Raw genomic sequence first — 27,411 nt, forward strand, 5'->3', positions numbered from 1 at the left:
CCTCAGGTGTATCCAAGGCCCCCCAAATAGTGTTTAAAGCTTATTTAGAGTTTAAGGAACATGAAAGGTCATTACTTTATATATGAATAACAACAATTTTCCATGTTTATGCTTTAAAACCCCAAATGCACCCAAATAATTCACACACTCATACAAGCATAAAAGCTACACATGTTAATCTACAAGTAGTAAGAAAAATTTAGGAGTGTGTTACCTTACACCTGGGAGTTGAAAGAACAACCTCAAGCTCACCCTAGGACTTTTTTCTTTCTCTTGCTTTCGAAGCCTTCACCCACTTTTCTTACTTTAACAATCAATGATATGAATTAAAAGCTCATCTACAAGACTTAGGTGAGGTAGAACGTGGTTTTAAACATTAAAATGAACTAAAATCACCCTAAGGTTTTCAAAACCTAATACCACCCACTAAACCTCTACCAAGGCTACCACAACCATTTATGGAGAGGGAGGGCTTGGAAAGAAGCTCTAAGAGAGAAGATTACTCAACTTACCTTCTTTGATTTAATAAAGGAATTCCTTTCCTACAAAGTTATCACATTTGCTTATGATGGAGAAAAAAATGGGTTTTGAAAAGAGTAATAAGACAAGAATGATGGAGACATGATTCTAACATGTGACATAATATCCTTTAATGATATTTAATCTTTTAAAGATTTTAGGGGTTAATTTCTCCTTTGGTCTACCCTTATTTATCTTCATTTCAAAAATACCCTTTTTTAAACCTTAATGGGCCCAAAATAAGCCTAAACCACTTCATATTTGGGTAAAGACTTTTCACATGCCTAATGGGTTTATATTATTTTATGTCAGGTCAGGCCATAACTTCTAACCTAGGAATCAGGGCGTTGCAACTCTCTCCTCCTAAAAGAAAATTTTGAGGATAAAATTTACCTAAGTAGAATATATGTGGATACTGATGTTGCATATCTTCCCCGGTCCCCCAAGTTACTTCTTCAGTCTCATGGTTACTCCACAAGACCTTCACCAATAAAATCTACTTGATTCTCAATTTCTTATCCTATCGATCCAAAATCTTTATCGGCCCTTCTTAATAGGTTATCTCTTGACTTATTTCGATTTGCTCTAATGGAATGACATAGAATGGATCGAAATGTTACCTCTTAAGCATCGACATATGGAATACATTATGAATTCTCTTCATCTCTAGCGGCAAGGCTAGTCGATAGGTTATGGGTTCAACTCGCTCAAGTATCTTATAATGTCTAATAAAGTGCATATTTATCTTCCCTTTGTGCCCAAACCTAAACACTCTTTTCCAATGTAACACCTTTAGGAAAACCTTATTGCCCACTTCAAACTCTATGTCCTTACACTTTAAGTTTGAGTAAGATCTTTGACGATCAAAAGCTTTCTTAAGTCGACTCTAAATCAATAAGACTTTCTCTTCGACTTCTCTAATTAAATAAGGATAACTATCTTACTTTCGCTAAGCTTTTTCCTACACAAAGGTGTCCTATACTTCCTTGCATACAAGGGTTCATAGGGAGCCATCTGGATCCTCGACTAGTAGGGTTGGTTTATGCGAACTTGACTAATGTTAGGTGATCCTCCCAACTTCCCTCGAGGTATATCAAGCAACATCTAAGTATATATTCCAATATCTGAATTACTCCCTCAGACTGGTCGTCCGTCTGAGGATGGAAAACAATACTGAAATAAAATCATGTACCTAAAGCCTCATGAAGTTCTTTCCAAAACCTTGATATAAATGGCAAATATTGGTTAGATATAATCGACATCAGTACTCTATGCAATCTCATTATCTCCTAAAAGTACGATATAGTCAACCTCTATAGGGTGAAATCCATGCGAACGGATAGAAAATGAGCAGACTTGGTTAGATAAAAATTCATGGTCACTCTATCCCACTTTCATTGTGAAATCTGGATAAGCTGAAGCAACCCTGATGGAACCTGATGTTTCGCTTTAAATTGTTGATAAGCCAATCATTTAGACACAAACTCAGACATTTCCTTTTTCATACCTAACCAATAATACAATTGACGAAGTTCTTCATACATCTTTCTCCCTCCATGATGGACTGAAAATGGGTTATAATGCACCTCACCAAGGATCTTAGTTCGTAACTCTTTGTTCGATGGAACACACAAACATCTCCAGAAATATAATACAACGTCATTCTTCTGCTTAAAACAAGACACCTCCACAACACATTTGTTCAACCTTAACTAACAAGTGGTTTTCGGTTTTTTGAAGTTCTCCCACCTTTTTAACCATCTTAACTTGTAACTCAAATCGAGGCGTCTGCCACTATATTCTCTTTACTTGGGTGGTAATCAATCATAAAATCATAATCCTTAAGCAACTCTACTCAATGTCACTGCCTCAAATTTAAATCATTTTGTGTAAGCAAAATCACCAAACTATTGTGGTCGGTGTAGATGTAAAACATCTCTCCGAAGATATAGTTCCTCCAAATCTTCAAAGCAAATACCACGATGACTAGATCTAAATCATGAATGGTGTAGATGCATTCATCTGATTTAAGTTGTTAAAACGCTTATATAACCACTTTATCCTCCCGTATAATCATACAACCCAAATTGTTCAGTGAAGCATCACTAAATACACTATAGTCCTTAACCAACATCGGCTGAGTCAACACTGTGCTTGAGTCAAAATATTCTTTAGAATCTAAAAACTTTACTGACACTTATCATCCCATACAAAGGATACTCTCTTTTGCAATAAATTAGTCATCAGAGCGGCAATCATAGAAATCCCTTTTACAAAACGGTAGTATTCGAAAAGTCCTAGAAAATTACATACCTCAGGCACATTCTGAGGTGGCTCTCACTCAACCATGGCTCGAATTTTGGATGATCAACTTGGATGCCTTCCGCTGACAGCACATGGCTCAAAAATGATACTTCTAGCAACATGAACTCACACTTACTAAACTTGACGAATAACTAATGCGCTCCCTCAAGGTCTGAATGCAAGTACACCAGGATGACATCGATGAATACCATCACGAATTAGTATAGATACTTATGGAAGATTCTATTCATCAAATTCATAAACGTGTATGGGGTATTGGTGAGATTGAAAGGCATCACTAGGAAGTCATAGTGACCATATCGGGTCCTAAATACAGTCTTTGATATATCGACCTCCTTAACGTTCAACTGATAGTAACCCAACCTCAAGTCAATCTTAGAGAATACCCTAGCTCCCTTAAGTTGGTCAAATAAGTCATCAATCTTTGGAAGCAGATATCGGTTCTTCGCGGTTAGTTTATTTAATTTAAGTTAGTCAATGGACAACCTCATGGACTCATCTTTCTTCGTTATAAACAACATTGGTGCTCCCTATGGTGAGATGTTTGGTCTGATGAATCCTCGCTATATAAGTTCTTGAATTTGGGTCTTATGTTCCTTCGACTCCATTAGAGCGATGGACACCAGAGCAGAACTATCATGAACTCAATGTCAAACTCTAGTTCTATATCAGGTGGTAAACCTGATAACTCCTCTAGAAAAAACATCGAAAAAGTCTCTTACTACGTGAATCTTCTTAAGCTTTGGAATCAGAATATGAGTGTCCACTAAATGAGCTCAACGCTTGCCATTACCCTCTTAGTGCCATCTGAATTACGAAGTTTAAGTTATCTAGCCCTACACCTCAAACTCGCATCATGCTTGGAAAACTAATCCATCCCAAGGATCACATCGAACTCCCGAAATGGTAGCTCCATCAAGTTGCTAGAAAGGTTTTTCCTTGGATCTCTACTAATCACATATGGTGGACTTTGTCCACTAACACATCTAATCCTAAAAGACTTAAAACCCAAACCTTGACTTCTAAGTCCTCGATTGAGATATCTATCTATCGGATAAGACCCGAAAAATATCAGAATAAGTTGACCCTAGATCTACCAAAGAAGTAATAGGCATACTAAACACTATAAAGATACTTGAGATGACATCAACAGCCTCACGGTCCTCCTAAACTCTAATTCCGTATTGGTAGAAGGTAACCCTAGCCTCAAGACCAACTACAGATCTGGTGGTACCCTTACTCTACTATCTGGAAGTTGAATTATTGTATTTCTGAAAGGATTCTTGACCACTCTGAACAGTCTGAGTCGATCTCTAAACAGTCAATAGAGCTACACTCCCTACCTTAAAGTAGTCTCCGATGAGATGCTCAAGGAACCCACACCCATAATGTTAGGATCGAAGAGGCTTAATTAAACAACCGAAAAATATGCAAGAGAGGTTAATTGGCAAAAATTGTTTAGGGAGTAAGAAGAAATAAAAGATAGAAAGTTTTGCACAATGATTTATAGTGGTTCGACTTCTCAACTAAGTCTACCTCCACTACCTTAGCTCCTTACTAAGGATTTTACAACAAATCCACTAATTTGTTCTTTGTTTTTCAAGGATCAAGAGTAACATTTACAAACTCCCTAGTTTTTCACTTCGCTAAACTAGAACCAATCCCCTTTACAAAAGGTAAAAAGAAGTAAACAAATAAAACCTCTTAAAGGTAGGGTGTTTAAAAATCAAAACTCACAAGAAAAAAATATTTACAGGAGAAAGTAAAATAGGAATGAAAAACTCTTCTCTTGTGTTTGATTGCTTGGATAGGTGTTCTAACTCTTTTTCAAGTGTCTTGAACTTGTATTTATATGTTGGAATGAAGTTGTGGCCATTTCTAGCCGTTGGAAGTCTTTTAGAACCGTTGGGGATATTTTTCTCTGCAAAATAAAACTGCCCAGTACAGCGGGCATTGGTACTCTTATAGGGAGTATCGGTACAACCTTTTTTTATTTTTAAATAAAACTAGTTGTTACTAGCCGTTGGGCCTAACAGTATCGATACTAAGCTTACAGTATCGATACTACTATGTAAAGTAGTATCGATACCCCTTTGGGTTTCAGTACCATTTTTACATTTTGGAATTTGAGCAAAGCTGGTAGTTTTGGTACCCCTTTGGGTTTCGGTACCTATTTTACTTTGAAATTTACCAACTTTTTACTTAAATCTCATGCCCTTAACTCTATTCATACCTTCAAACTCATATTCACTTATTGCCACTAATTTATCTCCAATAAAACCTCTTTAATAATAAAAAATATTCCATATAACTCTTAAACTAAAAATCATATCACTTTTCAAACATGTTATCAATCCTTTCTAACACTTCAAATTTCTTGTTTACACTTATTACAAGTCAAATATTCCTTTATAATCCAAATATTCATCATTTTCTAACAATTCCCTTAAAAAAACCCATTTTTCTAATTCATCATTAATTTATCCATCTCTTATTTTCAACTCATCTTTAAGCTTTATTAAGCTTCTATATCACCCAAAGAAACAAAACCAAATCAGAAATGAAAGAAACAATCAAATTTGAAGTCTTTTACCATAGCATGGAGGTTCACGAGAAAGAGGAGAAGAGAATAGCAAGCTTCTAGAGTTTTCCTTGTTTCTTCTCCATTGATCACGTTTTAAATAACCCTTAGATTGAATTTTTAATTCATTTATTGTCAAAATACCATTTACCCTTCCATCCTTCAATCTTTCATAAAAAGTCCTAAACACAAATTTTGAATCAGTCCTTAAACTTTTTAATTTATCGAAATTAAACTACTAAATTTTAAATTCTTACACTTTAGTCACTAACCCGATATTTGGGGTGTTACACTAAGCTTATGATATCGATGCTACTATGTAAAGTAGTATCGATACCCTTTTTGGTATTGGTACCATTTTTGCATTCTGGAATTTGAGCAAAGCTGGTAGCATCGATACTTTCCTTACCTTTTGGTATCGGTACCATATGAACAATATCGGTATTATTCATGAGGTATCGATGCTGTAAGAACATTATCGGTACTGCTTGTCCAGAAAAACATTTTGTGCTTAATTCCAAGTTAAATGGACTTTGAATTATTTTTAAAAACTATGAATAAATTCAATTCAAGTCAAAAAAACATGTTGCCTTAATTGTTATATCAAAATATAGTTCAACACATAACATACTCTGAAAACTCTATGGCACTCCCCTAATTACCTCCTGCCATAGTGTCTGTATGTCGGGGTCTGCATGGTCCTTGGTAAAGCATATATGCTCACCATAAATGTTGAAGCTAGTGGCCTCATATGATCCTTTCCTGACCTCTTGGACTAAGAAGATGATGGTTTTCATAACCCTCGAGAGTCTTTGGCCCTCGAGGTCGAACTCTGGGATGATCCAAAAGTGTCTGGGGCTTTAAGACTCTATCACATAATGTTACTCGATAGTGATGCTATCATATTCTAGACTTGCTCAATCAACTTTGCACGGCGGGTCAAATCGGAGAAGACTTTAAGCAGGTTAACTGCTAAGTGGGTGAGAATGTCAAAGTGGAAGCCCTTCCCGAACATCTTGTAGCAGTGCTCCTCTATCGCCACTAGCTCTGGTGTAAAATGGATCAAGGGTAGGAACTTGCTCTCATACTCATACACAAACAAATCACCCTAGGTTACATGCAAGAATCGATCCCTCAAATTATCTGTGTGGGTCTCACCGATGTACTTCTATCTAAACTCTAACAGAAATAGCTCCCAAGTCGATCATTTTATCTCTAATGCCAACTCTACGATCTCCCACTAGTCTATCTCATCACCCTTTAGTAAAGCATTGATGCACTCTAACTTACCCTCAATGGTAAGATAAAGTTGATGCAGGGTGTGAAGGGTCTTACAAAGCCACTGATCGGCGGGTACAGGATCATCATCTCTCAAACCAAGAAGCCAATGGTCTTATAGGGGTAGATTCTCTCAACGGGGGACTCCTGAGGGGCTGCTAGAGGTGGAACATGTACAGTGGGTGCTCTAGGGATAGCCCTTACGATGTAACTCAATGTATGCATGAGGTCTCTATAAATATAACCTCGTTTAAGTCTGTCTCCTCTGGGAAGTTCACATCCTTGGAGTCAGAAACGAACTTGTATCTCATGTCTCCAATTAGAGAGGCATGACCCTCCTGACTATAGATGAGGTCGTCCGCTATATCCTACAATTTTCCAAGAAATGAGAAGAGTCAGTATTTTCATTTTTAGACATTTAAGTATGCTTGACACTTTAGAGGCATGTACATTATTAATACCTAACGACTCTAACCCGCGTGTCCTAGGAAAGACTGAACCTAATGCTCTTATACCACTAAATGTAACACCCTAATTTTATCCGACTCAAAATCTGGAGGACAAAAATATTACACGAAACCATATACGTAGCTAAACATTAAAAAAATAATAAGTCATACATTAAAAAAATATTAAAAGACTATACATAAATGCGTTTACAAAATATAAGTTAAGTTTACAACTTTTGGGGAGCTCCCATGAAAATACATAAAATAAATAAATCCAAATAGAGTTTACGAATCAAATAAACAAGGGTTTACGATAGTACATGTATACTATAATGCTCGACACGTACTCCACACGATGATGAAGTTTGGAAATCCTGAATTTGGCGATGAGCTCCTCAACTGGCACCTAAGAACCTGCGCCCAGAAATACATGCCATACACTAAGCTCACAAGCTCAGTGTAACATAAATAACTTGACTATACTACAAACATTCAAAAATATAAACATGTGACAAGTATGGTTATAAACACTTGAATACATTCATACAACAACAAAAGTAAGCGTCATGATATTGCTTGGGGTCACCTAGAATTACAGAAACCACACCCCTATTTGGTTACTACAACACCCTTAGGCGAGACCCATGTCACATAGCATCAGTATCACCCCTATACTTCAAGCTAGTTTCGTATCATATAGCATCGATACCTTGCCTGACTAATCTATTCCTCTAGAGTACTCAAGACATGTTCAGATCACATAACTTTGATATAACATCCAACTAGAATTTAAAGTGCACAACCACTAAATTGGATATATCTGGATAATCCTTATTCTATCACATAATCGTCATACAAGTGATTTAGGCGTCATCATTGTTTCTCGAGCATCATACAAAAGCACAAGTCTTATGGAATATTATGTTATCACCCAATTCATTAAGGTTTCCACTTGTAATCTTATTAGAAGGTTTCTCCCACCAAACTCATTGGTTTTGTCTTTTTAATCCAAGCTAGGCTTATAGCCTAAAAAATCACGATGGTACTGATATTCCTCATTGGGTATTAGTACTCCCCTCTTGTGGTATCGATACTTCCCCGAGTGTCGGTACAAAAATTGTATTCTATGTTTTGAAAAATACCTCATTATCGATACTCTTCCTAAGAGTATCGATACCCTACCCTCAGTATCAATACTCCTATGAGAAATATACCAAAATTACATTCGATGTTTTGAAAAATACCTATCTATCAATGCCCCTACTGGGAGTATCGATACTCTATTTTGGATATCGATACTCCCATGAGTAGCGATACCAAAATGGTCGACTGTAATCTAATCAAGTCCTTGAGTATCAATACTAAGAATTTGATTATCGACACCACTTGAGCAATATCGATACCTCTTAAGGTGGTATCAATACTCTCCTTATAAACCCTTTGAATTTTTGCACATTCACGACGAGCAATATCGGTATTGTTCATACAGTACCGACACTCTCTACCTAGAAAACTCTTTTTCTCTCATCTAAAACTTCCCAAATCCCTCTTAAGGTGTCCCCAAGTCCCCTAAATAATGTTTAAAGTTTATTTAGAGTTTAAAGGACATGAAAGGTCATTACTTTATGCATGAATAACAACAATTTTCCATTTTAATGCTTTAAACCCCCAAATGCACCCAAATGATTCACACACTCATACAAGTATCAAAATTACACATGCTAATCTACATGCAGTAAGGAAGGTTAGGAGTGTGTTACCTTACACCTAGGAGTTGTAAGAACAACCTCAAGCTCACCCACTCCTCTCACTATAACAATCAATGATATGGATTAAAAGCTCATCTAAAAGAATTAGGTGAGGTAGAATCACCCTAAGGCTTTCAAAATCTAAACCCCTTTTACTTGACTTCTCTTGAGGCTACCACAACCACTTATGGAGATATAGGGCTTAAAACGAAGCTCTAAAAGAGAAGATTACTCAACTTACCTTCTTTGATTCAGTAAGGGAATTCCTTTCTTACAAAGTTATAACCTTTGCTTAAGATTGAGAAGAGAAGAGAAGAGAATGAGTTTTAAAAAGAGGAAAAATAAAAGAATGAATGGGACATGGATCCATCGTGTGATATAATCCCCTTTAATGTGATTCAGTCTTTTAAAAAGTTTAGGGGTTAATTGCTCCTTTGGTCCACCCTTATTTACCTTTATTTCAAAAAATACCCTTTTATAAACCTTATGGGACCAAAACAAGCCTAAACCACTTCATATTTAGGTAAAGGCTTTTCACATGCCTAATGGGTTTATATAACTCTCTCTCGGTTTAGCCCATAACTTCTAATCTGGGAATTAGGGCGTAATGCATATCCGTTTGAACCAGTGATCCAGTTCGCGGCAAACGTGTTGCAACTTAACTGGCATTATCCCATCAATCTCATTCCAAAGCCTTTTAACCTCAAATTCACAAGACTCCTCAAGCAGGCAAGACAATTCAAATTTAAAATGCTAGTGTTTATTAACACTAGCCGCACAATTCGTCTCCAAAAGTAGGGGGCAATGATCCGAGAAAGAATGTGGAAAATGAGTTAATCGATAGTTTGGGAATGATTGACCCCAGCCATCGTTTATCACTTCCCTATAGACGTTCTCTGAAAAGAGTCTCAACTTATCTCCCCTTCTCCTAGTTGAACCAAGTAATAGTGAAACTAGCATCTTGAATACCTCAATCAAATAACACATTATAAAAGACGTCCATCTGACATTTGTTACGAATCAAAACCACCCTCTTTTTCATAGGAAAAACGGATTTTGTTAAAATCCCCAATGACTAACCAGGGTACTTCAGGCGTATCATTTAATTGACGGAGTAACTCCCAAGATTAACTTCTTCTAGACTTTTCGGGGGAACCATAAAACCTCGTACCCCTCCAACAAAGATTATCTACACTATCACAAATAAAGACATCAATATGGGAACATAAGAAAGAGCGCAAAGTTACCACACACGAAAACCACCAAGCTTGGCACAAGCCACCACTAGTACTGAATGCAACCGCAAGATAAACGAACCCTTTTCATACGAGATTTATGTAGTTCTTTTTCAATTAAGAAAACTACAAAGGGGTTAATGTCTCTCAGCATATGCTGGGGACGGCAAACTGTCCTGGGTTACCCCAAACCCCAAACATGCCAGCTTAAGAGTTTCTTTGCAACCGGCCAGCCTGATTCCTCAGGCCTGCTGGTATAACTGAGGTGACATTGGTGGAGATATTAGAAGTTATATAGTCTAATAAATAAACGATTGATAATAAAATTCGTTCACATATATATGGACGATCGAGCCTTTATTTTTTGGGTAAATTATGTATTTAGTATCTAAACTATCAGTTTTGGTTCAATTTAGTACCTAAACTTTTATTTTTTTCAAAATCATACCTAACGTTTAGTTTTCATTTTATTTTAGTACCTCCACCGTTGAAAACTTAATGCGTTCAAATAATCAGACCCTTATTCTTAATCACGTGATTAAGAAATATAATCTCCCCCAACAAAAATAAAAAGAATTATGATTTTATAACACTTCATAATTATATTTATATTAATTTAATCAAATGAGTTGATAACCAAAATCTTTGCTAATTCTGTCTTTTATCCAATTTTTTAAAACACCGAGAGGTTTTCATTGTTGAAATTTGTGGGCAAATTTTGGGGTTTGGTAAATGTGCTTAGAAATTACAAAAGTCCAATTTCACCGGTAAATAGGTTCAAAGACGCATTGCATGAGAAGTTTTAAATCAATGTTGAAGACTCTTGATTTGAAAATTTTAAATCTTTATCGAAAAGGAGTGAAGAGTAGGGTTTGTTTTGTTTTTATTTGCATTAATTTCTCCAGTAAAGAACTTCGTTGCAGATCTTCACTAGGGAAGGCAACGGAACTTTGACTCGACCCTAATTCGTAGATTGATATCCGTTTTATAAGATTTGGATCCTAAAGTTTTGGATTCGACGGATTCGGATTCGGACCAGATCCAGATTCTATGATTAAAGCACTGACCTGGATTTAGATTTGACATTAAGATACCGGATCTGAATCCGTTGATAGAAAAACACACCTTTAATTTTAAAATATATATAAATGACAATATGTTTTAAAATATATATAAATATTTTATAGAGTGAGATGCTTGAGTTCTTATGGGGTTGTTTTTTATACTTATTAGTAGTTATATTATTTCCTTTACTTCGCTTTAATTTTATATTTCACATTATTCTTGTAGTAACCGTCTTTTGGGTGGGCACGGAATTGGGCTTCGACTTAAATAAAACGTTAGAGCCGCCACCGATCATTTGTTTTTTTTTTTTTAAAAACGTTTGGTTGATCGGACACCATCTTACATGATCTACGTTTTACCATGTATGCATCGGATTCGGGAGTCGGTTACAGTCAAGAAAGGATTAACACCCTTGAACTGCCCTTTCGGTTTTTAATTTCTCGGTTGTCTTAATTGTGAAAATTAAAGGTTAAATTAAAAATTTAAAAGTTCGATCCGAGATACTTACCTTTAACGTTTGGTTGATCGGACACCATCTTACATGATCTACGTTTTACCATGTATGCATCGGATTCGGGAGTCGGTTACAGTCAAGAAAGGATTAACACCCTTGAACTGCCCTTTCGGTTTTTAATTTCTCGGTTGTCTTAATTGTGAAAATTAAAGGTTAAATTAAAAATTTAAAAGTTCGATCCGAGATACTTACCTTTAATCTATTGAAGTTATCCTAAAAATTTTAAAATATTAAATAAAATTAAATAAGATAAAAGAAAGTAAGAAAAACAAAAGAAAAATTAATATTAGGATTACAGTAAAATAAATAAAGATTTGAAGGAAAAAATAAATAAAAAAATAGAATTAAGAAAATAAAAGGAAAAATAAAAGTATTAAATTGGAAATGATCAATGATCAAATCGAATTAATTAAAGCTGTAAATAAAAACAAAGTTAGAGGATTAAATTGCAAACATACAAGTAAAACAACAAGGACTAGATTGAAATAATTCAAAATTAAGGAGTAAATTTATAATAGGGACCAGAATGAATTACGCTTCAAACTTGTGGGGACTGCAGAAATGATTTAACTATTTGCTATTGATAACTCCGTAAAAAGACTTAATTCTTAGTCTTTTCACTTAAGTTATTGCTCGTCTATACAAAGTATGAACTGCATTTTTAGTTGCATTTAGTTGCATATAAGTTAAATTAGATTGTGGCGGATAAATTTTGCTTAGGCAAGATTTATTTGGTTTGACTGATGCTGCTGAAGAGAAAGGGTTGTTTGGGTTGTGTTTGTGCAGGAATCCTACAGAGGAAGAACATTTCAGTCGTGACAATGTAAAAGTGCATAGGCCAACGGAACAGATGAGAACGTGAGGAGCATATTTATCTCGCCAAGGCAAGATTTATTTGAGGAAGTCCAAAGCAGGTGTGCCTAAACCGCCTATGTCACACGCCAGCTGAATAACCTACTTCAAGTGCAAGCAAGCCTCAATTATTCTGATAGCCGCCAGTCGCCTTTCCTTTTTAATTTCGGGCAATTAATAGCGGCTAGTTAAGGAAACTCCAAAAGTAGACAAAGACTTAGGAGGTCTTTCCTTATAAATAACTAGTCGTAGCCGCCAAAGAGGAGGCAATGAAGAAGAAAGAATAACTTTACCTAAGGTGTGAGCAAGCAACTGCAGTGCTTTCCCACCGTCTACCCACAGGGTGATCACCAAGGCAGGCGCGGTGCTGATCAGGATTGTCGCGACAGAGCCCCCGATTTTGGGAGTCATTCTTCCTTTGTTTTTAAATCTTTATCTATTTGGGGTTGTATTAAACGTTGAATCTTGGATGATCTTTGATAGAACCATGAATGCTTTACTTGGTGTTAAACTTTGTTTCTCCTGAACAATATTTCTATGTTTATGAATGATGAAGTATGTTTCCCTTATGACTATTTTGTTCATAGTTTAAATATTTTACCTTAGCACTATAAGAGCATCGAGAGATAGCCTTGGGTTTTGGTAAAACACGTCTTGGCATTGTAAGTGCATCGAGAGATAGTCTTTTGTCTAGATAAGTGATTCTTAAATTCGAGAGAATTAAGATAGATCAACGTGAGCAATGGAATGAATCTGAGATGGTGAAGTTCTAACTTATCTTCCTTAGAGATAAGGAGTGAGTTTCAAATGACTGCTGGATAGATGCTGGAGTAGGAGAGACTATGTCTATAGTTAAAGCCGAGAGGTATTGCCGTAGCAACCATCTAAGAATACCTAGTAATCCTGTCAGACAGTTTTAGTTAGTCATAATAAGTCATTCTAAACTGAGAATATTTGTTGTCAAGACAATGGTTTAGCATAAGTGCTCTGTGACAAGTCTGAATATGTGAGGTTGTTTGCATTATATTTAAACCATCACTTGCTTTATTAGTCTGCATATTAATTTTTGCCTCAACCAAACCTTTCTGAAATCATTGAATCATTTTCTTAATTAATCAATACTAGTTCTTAGGATAATATTTAGTAGGACTTAGCTTGTGACATCAGTTCTAGTTATGGTAAAAATATATTTCTAATCCAATCCCTGTGGAGATGATACTTACTCACTACTATATTATTTGCATCGATTGTGTATACTTGCACAGATTTGCTTGCCTTAGCATATACATTTACAAGTGATCAAGTTTTTGGCGCCGTTGCCGGGGATTGCAAACTGACGATATTTTTAGCCATAACAAGTTCTTTTTGTCACATTATATTAGTCTAACGTAGTTTACTATTTTCTTTTGTAGGTTTTAATTATTGCATGACCTTGAGATCTTCGGGTAAGCTTTTGGAACCATTCCACCCTGAAATTAAGCAATAACTCAGACAAAGGTTGCGTGCCCAAAGAACCAGAGAACAATTAAACCAATTTCAAATGTAACACAACATGGGAGATTTAGGAGATCTAGGTGCAGCAATTAATCTGCAAGTTGTAAGACCAAGAGTGATACGAGATCATTTGAACCCTATTCTCGATGACCTCAATCCAGGCATAGTGGCACCTGATATCCAAGCCACTCACTTCGAACTCAAACCGGTGATGTTTAACATGTTAAACTCTATCGGATAATTTGGTGGTTCACCCAATAAAGATATGAGATAGCATGTTCGTGCTTTCCATGAAGTATGTGACTCGTTTCGGCAACAAGGAGTACGTGAGGATGTGTTAAAAATGAAGCTTTTTCCTTACTCCCTACGCGATACAGCAAGAGTCTGGCTCAGCGGAGTTCTTTCTGGCTCAATGGAGTCATGGACAGACTTATGAAAGAGTTTCCTACTACGATACAATCCGCCCAATATGAACACTCAGCTTCGCAATGACATTTCTAGTTTTCACCAAGGAGATAATGAATCAATGTACGAATGATGGGTTAGGTATAAAAGTCTACTTCGCAAATGTGTTAACCATGGATTTCACGATTGGACGCAAGTGGTAATGTTTTACAATGGAGTTAACGCACCAACTCGAATGATGCTAGATGCCTCAGGGAATGGCACCTTACTAGACAAATCACCCGAGGAAGCTTTTGACATCCTCGACAGGATAGCAAATAATGATTATCAATTTCCATGTGCAAGATTGGGAACTGGCAAAAAAACATCAGGAGCATATGAATTAGAAGGTAAAGATTCAGTAGCAGCTCAACTTATGAACCATAACCAATATGTTGAAAAATTTGCAACGTCTTAATGATGTAAGAGAAGTCAAAATGACCAATAATGTATGCCTATTTTGTCACTGCAATCATCATGAGAGTGAATGTCCTGAAAACCATGAATCAACTAATTTTGTGGGCAAGTACAATCAAAACAATAATAACCCATATTCAAACACATACAATCCTGGTTGGAGAAAACACCCAAATTTTTCATGGTGTAATCAAGGGAACAGTAACAATTAAACCGCAAACTACAGGCCACAGCAAAATAATTCTGACCATCAACATTTTCAGAATCAACATCATCAGCAGCCTTGGCAGAACAATAAAGGTATAGTTTTTTCCTCTAACACTAATTCGAATATTAATTCCTTGGAGTTATCATTGCAATAATTCATGGCCTCGACAAAGGATTTCATGGCTTCCACAAAGACCTTGATGCACGAACACTCTACAACAATTAAAAATCAAGGAAATTTGCTACAAAGACAAGAAACGCTTTTGCAAAGCCACAGTTCATCTCTCAGAGGTTGGAGAATCAAGTGGGAAAAATTGCTACGGTATTATATTCTCGCCCACATGGAAATCTCCCTAGTGATACTGAAGTCACTAAGTACCATGGGAAAGAGCAATGCAATGTACTTACGCTAAGGAGTGGAAAACAAGTCAACCAAGATGACAAGTTTGGGGGAGAACACCTGAACAATCCTTGCCAAGGAATAACACAACTGGATGATCAATCTGAGAATGTTGAACGAAAGGAAAAGCCTGAAGATAAGGAAATAAGTGAAGGCTCAGTAAAGCATCGACCGGATAACAAAATATTTATTGTCAAGGACAGTGATTACTCAGAACCATCAGCAGTCGATGTGAGATCTCCACCACCATTCCTTCAACGATTTAAGAAGCATGATGATGAAATCCAGTTCAAGAAATTTGTTGATGTTCTGGATCAATTGTGTATTAATGTGCCCTTACTTAAAGCCATCGAGCAAATGCCTTCTTATGACAAGTATCTTAAGAAAATTGTTACAAAGAAAAGGAAAGTAGAACGTGTCACCACGGCAACAGAATTCTGTTCAGCAGTAAGCAAATTCTCACCAAAACAAAAAGACCCTGGCAGTTTTATAATACCATGTTCCATTGGTAATGACTTCATAGGACGAGCTCGTATTGATTTGGGATCAAGTGTAAACTTGATACCAAAGTCCATATTTATGAAGCTAGACGGGTATCACGCCCAGCCCACCTCGGTCATCCTACAATTGGCTGATCAGTCTTATGTGCGACCTGACGGCAGAATAGAAGACGTCATAGTAAAGGTGGATAAATTTGTATTTCCAGTAGATTTTCTCATCCTATATTGTGAAGCCGATGAAAACGCACCAATCATTATGGGACTCCCCTTCTTAGCCACCAGGAGAATCCTCATAGATTGTGAAAACAAAGAATTCACCATGAAAGTAGGCAAGCAAAGTGTCACTATCAATGTATTCAACTCCATGAAATACGTGGACAATTCAGAGGAATGCCAATGCATTAACAAGATTGAAGAAAAGGCAATCCTTGGACGAGGTGAATCCCTAAGGCTCAATAAATATAGTATATTATACCATGAACCTACAACCGAGATACATAAAGCAGAAAACTTTGGCCTATACGAACTATTTTCAGAAGACGATCCTGAAAATCATGGCCTCGACCACAGAAATCTGAGCAATGAACACCCCGAAAACAATACCAATGCAAGATGTGGAGGAAAAACAAGGGACCAAACGAGACTTCTTCATAACAGATCAGGTATAAAATTTGAACCCTAAGATTATGATGAAGTTAAATCTCATGAGTCATTTTCACAACATGCACCGAAGTTGGAACTTAAAACTTTGTATTCACATTTGAAATATGCTTATCTAGGAGTTGATGAAACCCTATCAGTGATAATTTCTGCCAACCTAACCTTCGAACAGGAGAATAGATTGTTGAATATCTTGTCACAGCACAGGAAAGCTATAAGATGGACGATAGCAGACTTGAAAGGAATCAGTCTGACCATATGCATGCACAAAATCAACCTTGAAGATAGCCATAGCACTTCGATGGAACCTCAAAGACGGCTCAACCCGATCATGAAGAAAGTAGTCATTAAGAAAATTATAAAATGGCTAGATGCGAGAGTAATCTATCCTATATCTGATAGTTCATGGGTTAGCCCAATACAATGCGTACCAAAGAAAGGTGGTGTGACCATGGTTAAAAGCGAGCATGAAGAGCTACCCACCACAAGAACAGTCACGGGATGGCGCATATGCATGGATTACATGAAGCTCAACAAAGCCACAAAGAATGATCATTTTCCCTCCCTTTTATCGACCAAATGTTAGATAGACTAACAGGAAAATCATTTTACTTCTTCCTCGATGGATACTCAGGGTATAACCAAATTGCCATAACACCGGAGAACCAAGAAAAAACAACTTTCACTTGCCCATATGGTACCTATGCATTTAGACGAATTCCTTTTGGACTGTGTAACGCTCCAGCTACATTCCAAATATGCATGATGGCAATCTTTTCGAATATGGTGGAAGAGTGCAAGAAAATATTTATGGACAACTTCTCCGTCTCGGGTGATGATTTTGACCGATGTCTCGACAATTTATCCAAGGTGTTGAAATGCTGTGAAGAAGCCAATCTAGTACTGAACTGGGAAAAATTCCATTTTATGGTGACCGAAGGAATAGTGTTGGGTCACAAAATTTCATGTCATGGCATCGAAGTCGACAAAGCCAAGGTGGATGCAATTGCAAATCTTCCCCTACCTACTAATGTGTGAGGTGTACGCAATTTTCTGGGACATGCAGGCTTCTACAAGCGGTTCATAAGAGACTTTTTACAAATTTCTAAACCCTTATGTCTTTTGCTTCAATAAAATCATATGTTTGAATTTACTAATGATTGTTTGAATGCCTTCATAGACTTGAAGAAAAAGCTTTCGGCGGTACCAATTGTTATCCCACCAGACTGGAATGAACCATTTGAGCTCATGTGTGACGCTGGTGACTATGCAGTCGGAGCAGTGCTAGGGCAACAAAAAAGTAAAATTTTTCACGTCATATACTATGCAAGCCGAAATCTTAATGATGCACAAGTGAACTATACCACTAATGAAAAAGAACTCTTAGCAGTAGTATTTGCATTCGATAAGTTTAGGCCATATCTAATAGGCACTAAGGTAATTGTGCACACAGATCACTCTGCCATTAAATATTTGATTAATAAAAAAGATGCAAATCCTAGACTAATTCGGTGGATATTACTACTGTAAGAATTTGATTTAGAGATCAATGGTAGAAAAAGTATAGAAAATCAAGTAACAAACCATTTATCTAGGCTAGATAACAAACCTGATTGTCCTGACATCACAAAAATTAGAGAGGATTTCCCAAACGAGAAAATATTATTTGTCACAACTGCATCGTGGTATGTTGTCATTGTTAACTTTCTTGTTAGTGGTATTGTTCCTCCTGACTTATCTAGCCAGGGCAGAAAGAAGTTTCGACATGATGTACGACATTACTACTGGGATGAACCATTTCTATTCAAGCAATACGAAGACCAAATAATTCGAAGATGCATTCTAGAAGAAGAACAAAAAGATATCCTACACCAATGTCACTCGTCACCATATGGGGAGCATTTTGGTGGAATGAGAACAACATCAAAAGTGCTTCAGTCCATATTTTATTGGCCAACCTTGTTCAAAGATGAGCATAAATTCTACAAGTCATGTGATAGATGTCAACGAATAAGAAACATCTCGAAACGGCATGAGATGCCATGTAAAAATATTCTGGAAATCAAACTCTTCGACGTATGGGGAATAGATTTCATTGGACATTTCCCATCATCATTCGGAGATTTGTATATTCTACTGGAAGTGGATTATGTATCAAAATGGGTGGAAGCCATCACAACACCTAAAAACGATTCCAATACAGTGCTAAAGTTTTTGCACAAAAACATATTCACCCGCTTTGGAACACCACGAGCTATAATTAGCACATTTTGACAACAAATTGATTACCAAGGAACTAAAACGATATGGAGTACGACATAGGATAGCTATGGCGTATCACCCTCAAACGAATGTACAAGCCGAAGTGTCTAACCGGGAGATTAAGTAGATCTTTGAAAATGTGGTCAACCCAAATCGAAAAGATTGGTCGTCGAAGCTAGATGAAACACTATAGGTTTATCACACAACATTCAAGACACCGCTGTGAATATCCCTGTTCAAGCTGGTCTACGGAAATGAATGTCATCTACCGGTTGAACTTGAACATAAAGCCTACTGGGCCATCAAAAAGATAAACATGGATACTCAACTTGCTGGAGAAAGAAGACTCTTGGAGATGAACGAGATGGATGAATTTAGAGCACATTCATACGAGAATGCCTGCCTTTGCAAGGAGAAAACAAAATGATAGCATGACAGAAAAATATTGCCTAGATAATTTTATCCTGGACAACAAGTACTGCTCTATAATTCACGCCTTAAGTTATTCCCAGGCAAGCTGAAATCAAGATGGCCATGGCCGTTTATCGTTCACCAAGTCTATGACAATGGAGCAGTTGAAATTCAAAACCAAAACGATGGTTCCATCTTCAAGGTGAACGGGCAGAGACTCAAGGAGTACAAAGGAGTCCTAATAATGCGCGACAAACCGGCATCATTGGCACATGATGCCCAAGAATCTGCTTTACTTAATTGAGCAAATATTCGTTGCCTAGGCAACAAAAATCTAAATTTTGTACATAAATAAGTTAAGTTGTTTTCTACTTTAATCCATTTTATTTTATTATTTTCTTCTTTTTTATTGTAGGCAAGTAAGGAACACGAGGCAGCATGGGGAGTTGAAGCATGCATGAAGAAAAAGACCTAGGGTACACAGTTTTTGCGACGGAATAAAGAGGGAAAAAAATCTTTTCTCCCCATTTACGTCCAATCAAATATTTCTCATTTAATGAGAAATCTTTTCCCCACCATGAAAGGACTGAATTACCCCGAAACCACCCATCACTTTCCCAAGAAAAATTACCCAACCTCTTCTTCTTCATCGTGTTTCCCTCTCTCTCTACAAACAAGAAAATTTTTTCTTTCTCTCAACAATACCTCCCCATTGCCACCACAAAAGTCAGCCAAGTAGAATGGTGAGAACAAGGAAAGCCCCAACCCCAACACAAAGTTTTGAACATTTCCAAACAGCTGAAGCAGAAGCACGCTTCAAGACATTCCAAAAATGCCAAGTATATTTGGAAGATGGATTCGTTTTTCCAGCCGAGGAAGAGGATCCGTTTGGACCGGAGGTGATGGATATGATAAAGAAGCACAACTGGGAGAAGTTTGCTCTCAATCCTAAAGTTGTGGCACTGGCGATGGTACGGGAATTCTATGCCCATCTCGAGGACCCGTCTAGTCACATAGTTTATGTTCGAGGAAAGCTCATATGATTTTCCCCCTCTGCACTCAACCGATATTTTAAGCTGGGGAAAGATGAAGAGAAACACAAGAGATTTGTGGCAGAGGCCGATCAAGAAACATACAGTGGCGTACTGCAAGATCTTTGCTTCGGGTGGGCCAAGTTTGAAGGGAATGCCCCAACTAGGAAAAGAGTTGATCGTCGAGCACTGAAACCGCACGTGAAACTATAGAACCACTTTCTCAAAGGCAAGCTAATGACAACGTCTCACAACACCACTATCCTCGTGAAGAGATTGATGCTCCTACAGTCGATCATTTATGGGAGGAAGATTGACGTTGGAGAACTCATTTTTAAGCAAATCCATGACATGCCAAGAGGAACCGGGGAAACCTTCTGTTTCCCAACTTGATAACAGCATTATGCAAGAAGAAGAAGGTTCCTGAGGATCACTTCGAAGATTACATTAAACCAAAGAAGGGCATCACAAAGAAAAAGGTCCCCGAGATGATAAGTTTCAATGACGACGACCCAAAGGTAAATTTGGAGCGAGGAGAAAAATTGATTGTCGTGGCTAGAATGGTTGTTGTGGTCACACACACTCAAGATACACGTGAAAAGATTGGTCACCTTGAGGACCAAATGGAAATTTACTTTGAGTATGTCAAGGCTAGGGATATGCAAATCAACGCCTTCTTCAAGGAGTTGCTCTCGAACTCAAACATCAGACTACCGACCTTACCCGCTGTCATCCTTAAATACAATATGGGCGGGAGCACATTCCATGCCTCGACATCGTATGCTCCAAAATTTCCCCCAGAAGTACCCGTTGATGTGCCACCACTAGAAACTCAAGTACCACATGTACCAGAGGAAGGCCAAGGCGACACAGAAGAATTTCTCAGCTCCTCCTCCTTTTCAACCTCCGAAAGTAGTGATGATACTCCACCCCACTTCTTCTCTGATGAAGATTTTACTCCAACACTACCGCAACCCGAGCATGATCCTACTCAGTCCCCTGTCCGTCCAACACCAACAGTCCCAATAGCAGCTACTAGTCCAGCACCAATCCCAGCACAACCAACTCCTACGACCGAGCAATCCACTCCAGCACGAGCCTCATCTAGTAAGAAGCGTTGCAAGAGAACAACATGTTGTATACTTCAGCCGTCTCCTTCTCAACCAGCAGTAGTAGACTGGATCTGAGAGTCCCTCTCCTCCCAAACGACGCCGAAAGAGGGTGTCTAGTCATGCCACCCCACCACAGTGAGTCTTTACTTTAGTTTTCTTTTTCTTTTTCTTTTTCGCATATGCATTTAGAATCATGTAGTTTAGTTTTCATGCATTGAGGACAATGCATCTTTCAATTTTGGAGGATGCATTGCACTATATTCTGCCATACTTTGTTAGAAAGCAATTGATGGTAATTGGTTGAGAATTTTGGTTGTCATGACATAAGCAGGTTGAGATTATTGTTAGGAATGAATTAGGGATTCCCAATGATGAATGCAAAATTTTATTGCCTAGGCCAGAATTAATATTAAGACTGTCTAAAGAAGAGAACCAACCCCAAGCTTGATTCCTTGAAATTTATAAACACGATTGTAGGTTGTTTTTGCTCTAGGTAATCTGTAAAATTTTTAAGAAAGAACTTTCTATTTACCGAGAGTGCAAAAATATTCTAAGGGTAAAGTGGAAACTCTCTAGTGTTTAAAAACTTGAAACTCGAAAATACTAAGGGACACTCTTCTGTGCAAAGGCATGAACAAGAAAAACTCCAAAACAAATTAGGAGTAGTAAAGGCATATGAGTGAATGAAAGTAGTCACATGATGACTCTGCCCGACTAGCTTGGGGGTGGAAGGTATGCTCCCTTTCACCTAGAGTGTGGAACGGTAGTTGTGATAAGCTGACTCCCCTGGAAAAAAATGAATAAAGAGAATAAAAGTTGATAAATAACTAGAAGTATAAACTAAGCCTGATGAATAATTTGTTGCCTTGACAAACCAGGAGTGCTTACTTTAAATTTTCAAATTACCTCTATGCATAGACTGGTTACAATCACGCACACACAATAGCAAGGGATCCTGACTAGGGAAAGGACTTAACTGATATGACTGTCAACATGTTGAGGCTAAATAATTTTTGTTGAGGGTTGAAATATCAAACCAGATGATTTTCTTAATACTGCTTTGCCATGACAAATTTAATTCTCTTCTAGCTAGTATCCATTTCTTAAGGACAAGCAATAGCTTAAGTTTGAGGGTGTAATAACTCCGTAAAAAGACTTAATTCCTAGTCTTTTCACTTAAGTTATTGCTCGTCTAGACAAAGTATGCACTGCATTTTTAGTTGCATATAGGTTAAATTAGATTGTGGTGGATAAGTTTTGCTTAGGCAAGATTTATTTGGTTTGACTGATGTTGCTGAAGAAAGGGGTTGTTTGGGTTGTGTTTGTGTAGGAATCCTACAGAGGAAGAACATTTTCAGTCATGACAATGTAAAAGTGCAGAGGCCAACGGAACAGATGAGAACGTGAGGAGCAGATTTATCTCGCCAAGGCAAGATTTATTTGAGGAAGTCTGAAGCATGTGTGGCTAAACAGTCTATGTCACATACCAGCTGGATGACCTACTTCACGTGCAAGCAAGCCTCATTTATTCTAACAGCCACCAGCTGTCTTTCCTTTTTAAGTTCGGGCAATTAATAATGGCTAGTTAAGGAAACTCCAAAAGTAGACAAAGACTTAGGAGGTATTTCCTTATAAATAACTAGTCGTAGCCGCCAAAGAGGAGGCAATGAAGAAGAAAGAATAACTTTACCTAAGGCGTGAGCAAGCAACTGCAGTACTTTCCCACCGTCTACCCACCAACCTTCCTTGGTGTCCTCTATAGCCAGACGATAGCAGAGCGGTGATTAGGCCTCGAGAGAGGATGATCACCAAGGCAGGCGCGGTGCTAATCAGGATTGTCGCGACAGAGCCCCCGATTTTGGGAGTCGTTCTTCCTTTATTTTTAACTCTTTTTTTATTTGGGGTTGTATTAAACATTGAATCTTGGATGATCTTTGATAGCACCATGAATGCTTTACTTGGTGTTAAACTTTGTTTTTCCTGAACAATATTTCTATGTTTATGAATGATGAAGTTTGTTTCGCTTATAACTGTTTTGTTCATAGTTTAAATATTTTTACCTTAGCACTGTAAGAGCATCGAGAGATAGCCTTGGGTTTTGGTAAAACACGTCTTGGCATTATAAGAGCATCAAGAGATAACCTTTTGTCTAGATAAGTAATTCTTAAATTTGAAAGAATTAAGATAGATCAATGTGAGCAATGGAATGAATCCGGGATGGTGAAGTTCTAACTTATCTGCCTTAGAGATAAGGAGTGAGTTTCAAACAACTAAAAGGGATAGATGATAGAGTAAGAGAGACTACGTCTATAATTAACGTCAAGAGGTATTACCGTAGCAACTGTCTAAGAATACCTAGTAATCTTGTCGAGCAGTTTTAGTGAGTCATAATAAGTCATTCTAAATTGAGAATATTTGTTGTCAATACAATGGTTTAGCATAAGTGCGCTGTGACACATCTGAATATGTGAGGTTGTTTGCATTATATTTAAACTATCACTTGTTTTATTAGTCTGCATATTAATTTTGCCTCAACCAAACCTTTCTGAAATCATTGAATCATTTTCTTAATTCATTAATATTAGTTCTTAGGATAATATTTAGTAGGACTTAGCTTGTGACATCAGTTCTAGTTGTGGTAAAAATATATTTCTAATACAATCCCTGTGGAGACGATACTCACTCACTGCTATATTACTTGCATCGATTGTGTATACTTACACAGATTTGATTGCCTTAGCATATACATTTGCAAGCGATCAGCTATTTACATTTTAGTCCCTCGGTTATAAATACCCCAAAACCCAAAATAATTTCATTTTAAAACCAAACTTAGAAAAAAAACAAAAAATCTCTCATAAACACTCTCCCCTTATCATCCTCTCTGGCCTAACATCGACCTTCCCTTCACCGTAGCCCACCGCCCGGACCACCGATTCGACAGCTGTCTCTGGTGGCCGAAATCCTATAATTACCCGTAAAACGATCCTCTCGACCACGTGAAACCAAAACCTAAGTCCAAACGCCCTAAAAACAAACCCACATACGTAGATCTGAAATACAAAGTCTCGGGTTTACCTTTTCTGATGAGCCTCTTCACCTTCTGACAATCGCTCCTCTCCTAGGCCACAATCAAAACTTCTCATTTGTTATTTTGTGATTTTTTCGTGGTTTTGCAAGATGCTTTTACTCTATTTTTGCTATCTTGATGCTTGTTTTTTGTTTTATTTCCTGGCTGCATCTTGTTCTTTTTGTGTTTGTTGTCGTGTACTTTCTTTTGTGCTTTGCATGGGCTTTTATAGCCATGCTCGAAATGATTGTCTGAAGCTAATCATGTTCGCTTCGGGGGTCGTTTACCCCCTTTCTCGATTTATTTGGGGTTGAGGGTTTTAGTTTCCTCACGTTGGTTTGTTGGCCGAAAATTTTGGGGATGGTTCAGTCTCGGGGTGTTTTGATTTTTCAGATTCTGCTGCCGGAAATCCTAGCCTTGCTGGTGCTTGGTTCTCACGTGCTGCCCGTTGTCCTCCTGATGTGGTCCGGGCCTTTAAATCACAAGGCCCAGATCTAATGGTTGACGTGTTGCGGTGCCCTTTGCTAAATATCCTAACCCTAACTTTGTTGGGCTCACCGGGTTAGCTTGTTGGCTCATGCTTGCCCGCCCGGTTGGGCTTCCTGTTGGGCCTCTTGGACTGTTGGACACGGTTGGATTGTTGGACATATCTCCTACTTTTGATTTGGACTTGAAATGGTTAAATAAATAAATAAATTGTAATATAAATAATATTATAATAATAACGAAAATCCATATAACATATATTTATATTTTCAAAAAATCATTTTAAAACTATATGCTATATGTTTTTAAATATTAAAAAAATATATATTATATGTTTTCAAAAACTATATTATATATACGTTTTTTAAAACGTTTTCAAAACCATATATTATACGTTTTCAAAAATATCTTCAAATCTATATATTATATACATTTTTAAAATGTTTTCAAAACCATATATTATACGTTTTTTAAAAATGTTTTCAAAACTATTTATTATATACGTTTTTAAAATATTTTCCAAAACTATATATTATATTATTTAGTGTATATATATATATACACACACTAAATAAAACCCCATAAGAAAATGAGTGACTACAATTATGTAATGTAATTTTATTTATTTATTTATGACAGACACTTTTGAAGGAACAAATGCTTGTTCCACTATTAATGAAAATTGTGATGATGAAGTAGAGGATATCATTGACATAGTATATAAGAAATTTATTATATTACATAACCTTAATATTAATATTTAAATTTCACAAATATTATTTTCATTAAACAAATTTTTCTCATCGTTTGGTTATTTTTTGTTTTAGGATGTTGATGATTTAATAGTGATGAAGACTAGCACTCTAAGGAGATAGAAGTGCAGTAATTAGCTTGCGACAATAGAAAGTTTCATAATCTACATTTTTTAATGTTTGTGATATTCAAAAGACATTTGTGTAATTGTGTTGGAAATTTTTTTGAGACTTTAGCTTATCGTTTTTTATTTTGTTACTAATTGTATTGAAATTAATCTTTCTTCCAATGGAGATATAATGTGAAATTAGTCAATGACAATTTTATTATGTTAAAAAGTAGGTCGAATAGTCATTTTTTTAATAGACTCGTTTTAGACTCGAATTCATGAGATCTATTGGATCTAGATATGAGTCCCAATTTTTTAGACCCGTAGATCTGGGGTAAGTCTATATCCCAGATGTGAAAATAAGTCTGGATGATCTAACTTGATCCATATTCGGGCCATTGCCGTGCCTAATCTTCACCTACCATGGCTCCATTCACAAAGCTCACCATTACTAAAACCTGACGTCACCCTTCAAAATTTATACTAAATCAACACAGATTTTTTTTATTTTTATTTTTTTGGATAAATAATCAACACAGATTTACTGAAGCAATTAACCAAGAAATTGCATGTTTGTTATATATATATATATATATAATATATATACATGTCTTTGTTGAAACCCAGAAAAACAACTACCAGTTTGTTATTTCTTTGGTAAATGATCGAGTGATATTAGGTTGAGTTTGTTGTTAAACAACAGTAAAAGGAAGTGACATATTCCGAAAATGAATCAAGAGATTTATTCAGATGCGAATTAACGCTACAAATATGATCACTCTCATAATTAAACAAATCAACATCACATAAACAAAACACAGCAAAATGGTCAACATATTCAGTACGACAAAACCAAGGCAACGGACGTGAAGAAGAAAGGAGACAGAGTAGCAACAATGGATGAAGCTGAGTTGGCCCCGGTAGTTCCCAAAGGCCCAGGTGCGGCGGCGGTCGGAGTTCCTGGGGTGGTGGTGGGGCTTGAAGTTGCAGGCGTGGTGGGTGTGGGGCTCGGACTAGGAGTGGGAGCAGTGGTGTTGCGGGTGCCATTTCTGACTTCGACGCTGAGCTTTTGACCGGCGGAACAGTAACCGGGGAAAGCATAAATGAAGTAGTGATCACCGTTCCTGTTAAGGGTAATTCTCGCCGGTCTGGTGCTTAACGTAGATATAGGATTAGCAACGTTGCAAGCGTCGTAAGCAGCTTCGTTCACCTCGGCAACATTATGTGTTCCGGTAGTAAAATTAAACACTGCAAAAAAAAACCCCAGTAAACAACATTTACTCTAATGATCAAAATCTACTTAAAATCCTCCATTAAAAGCGAATCTTGAACTATGAAACTCACCAAGAACATCCCAACGGAGTTGTATTTTACAATTAGATTTGAACTTGAAATTTTTTTGAATCAAGTCGAGTTTATAAAATTACAACTCTAAATCAATTCGAGTTGAGTCAAAAAAATCAATTTTTCGAGTCGAGCCGAATTTTGC

The 27,411-nt window shown here is 37.0% G+C and overlaps 1 long non-coding RNA gene across 1 annotated transcript; it reads right to left on the reverse strand.

Annotated features, from left to right (window-relative positions):
• Positions 1-636: 636 nt before the first annotated feature.
• Positions 637-26,846, reverse strand: LOC120166282. The gene is made up of 3 exons (XR_005519912.1): positions 26,729-26,846; positions 3,685-3,692; positions 637-647 (listed from the first exon to the last, which is right to left on the reverse strand). It is a non-coding gene; the product is annotated as an uncharacterized LOC120166282 (long non-coding RNA).
• Positions 26,847-27,411: the final 565 nt, after the last annotated feature.

Source organism: Hibiscus syriacus, unplaced genomic scaffold, assembly GCF_006381635.1.
Source record: "Hibiscus syriacus cultivar Baekdansim isolate YM2019G1 unplaced genomic scaffold, ASM638163v2 tig00111634_pilon, whole genome shotgun sequence".
In the NCBI taxonomy this organism is placed as follows: Eukaryota; Viridiplantae; Streptophyta; class Magnoliopsida; order Malvales; family Malvaceae; genus Hibiscus; species Hibiscus syriacus.